This window comes from Otolemur garnettii, unplaced genomic scaffold (assembly GCF_000181295.1).
Source record: "Otolemur garnettii isolate 467f Iridium unplaced genomic scaffold, OtoGar3 scaffold03866, whole genome shotgun sequence".
NCBI classification, from domain to species: domain Eukaryota; kingdom Metazoa; phylum Chordata; class Mammalia; order Primates; family Galagidae; genus Otolemur; species Otolemur garnettii.
In genome coordinates this window covers 1-1605 of record NW_003856261.1, presented here as the reverse complement: position 1 = coordinate 1605, position 1605 = coordinate 1, and the positions used below count along the sequence as shown (strand labels likewise).

Here is a 1605-nt window from a genome sequence, read left to right as displayed (position 1 = left end):
CTGAAATAGCCAACAGACCATAGAAAGATAATTCTTTAGGCACCTGCTTGAAACCAACAGCTTCAGCAAACTGCTGGCCTTGATTCAGGGCCAACAGAAAACAAAACCTTCAATTAAACAAACTAGCAGAGATTCCCACTATCCCTGAGTCTAGTGTATCAAGCCTGAACAGGTGCCAAGTAAAAAGATACGAGTAAGGCAGTGTCTGGTCATTGGAAGAGACTGATTGGAACAACGAACATCATCCACGAAGGCCAAGCATCTCTGACTGGAACGAGTGGTATGGGCCTAAAATGGAAAAAAAAAAAACAGATAAAACAAACCACCCAACAAAAGAACATACAATTATAGCAATACATCCTTAAAGGGTGGAAAATTCAACATTTAACAAACTAATTCACTGGGTGATGCCCGTAGCTCAGTGAGTAGGGTGCTGGCCACATACACCAAAGCTGGTGGGTTCAAAACTGGCCCAGGCCAGCTAAAAGGACGACAATTGCAACAACAACAACAACAAAAAATAGCCAGGGGTTGTGGCGGGTGCTGTAGTCCCAGCTACTTGGGAGGCTGAGGCAAGAGAATCGCTTAAGCCCAAGAGTTGGAGGTTGCTGTGAGCTGTGATGCCACAGCACTCTACCCAGGCAACAATTTGAGGCTCTGTCTCAAAAAAAAAAAAAAATACATCTTAATGAACCTGAAGAATTAATTGACATGGCATAAATATATTAGCTGGTGTTCTTTTTTCAGAGAGAGAACTAGAGAGAGACACAAATCACCCCGGAATAAAGATGTCAGAGCATCAGAAAAATCTGTCACCATTCAAGCTCCCACGGGCGAGCCTCTGTTGGCAAATGATTCCACTCGGACAGAAGAGGTTCAGGTAAGGCTCAAAGGCGGTCTGTAAGCACACTGCCACTTGACCAAGACTGCTTTCTATAAATGTTTTCCTAAGGCTTGTTGCAGTAGGTTCTCTTGGGTTTTTAATCTTTATTTTTCTAGCATGTTAATTAGTTTATATATGTCCTGTGGTCTCTTGTTGGTCTAAGGATAGGGTGTCCTACCATTGGGCAGTGCAGAGAGTCTTCTGGCACGTGATTGGCTGGCTGCTGTAAAGGGTATGGAGGAAAAGCTGGTGAGGCTGACGGGGCAGGGGAGGGGAAGGTTACAGGCCAGAGTCTCCTGAGACTCATTCCAAAATGGAGCAGTGTAAGAGAGGGAAGCAAAACCTAAGTAGTGTTGGGAAGTCTGTCTTGCCCAGAGTGTTATTACTAGTTCATGAAATAAATCAGGGGCTGCCTGCTCAGGCGCCTGGTAGGGTAACATAAACGAGTTAAACATAAATGAATTTGCCCTGGGTCAAAAAGAAGGAGCAAAAGTATAAGGAGACTGTGGGATCCATAGTGATCTGTGCAGTTAGTTGGTGGTAATCCCATGGGATGGAGCAGAGGAGTTATGGCAAACATGAAAATGTGTTTCTGGCTCAGTGCCTGTGGCTCAAGCGGCTAAGGCGCCAGCCACATACACTTGAGCTGGCAGGTTCAAATCCAGCCCAGGGCCGCCAAACAACAGTGATGACGGCTGCTGCAACCAAAAAAAAAAAAAAAC

The 1605-nt window shown here is 45.1% G+C and overlaps 1 pseudogene; it reads right to left on the bottom strand.

Annotated features, from left to right (window-relative positions):
• LOC111722943 lies at nt 1–94 on the bottom strand (annotated as a pseudogene; the record flags this gene model as incomplete).
• Between the last annotated feature and the right edge of the window lie 1511 nt (nt 95–1605).